Below are 337 nucleotides of genomic sequence, written 5' to 3'. Positions count from 1 at the left end.
AAAATTCTCCAAGCCTGGCTTCAGCAATACGTGAGCTGTGAACTTCCTGATGTTCAAGCTGGTTTTAGAAAAGGCAGAGGAACCAGAGATCAAATTGCCAACATCCTCTGGATCACAGAAAAAGCAAGAGAGTTCCAGAAAAACATCTATTTCTGCTTTCTTGTACTATGTCAAAGCCTTTGACTGTGTGGATCACAATAAACTGTGGAAAATTCTGAAAGAGATGGGAATACCAGGCCACCTGATCTGCCTCTTGAGAAATTTGTATGCAGGTCAGAAAGCAACAGTTAGAACTGGACATGGAACAACAGACTGGTTCCAAATAGGAAAAGGAGTA

The sequence above is a fragment of the Bison bison genome, unplaced genomic scaffold (assembly GCF_000754665.1).
Source record: "Bison bison bison isolate TAMUID 2011002044 unplaced genomic scaffold, Bison_UMD1.0 scf7180017864203, whole genome shotgun sequence".
NCBI lineage: Eukaryota > Metazoa > Chordata > Mammalia > Artiodactyla > Bovidae > Bison > Bison bison.
The sequence above is the reverse complement of the archived record's forward strand: the minus strand, read 5'-3'. Positions refer to the sequence as shown.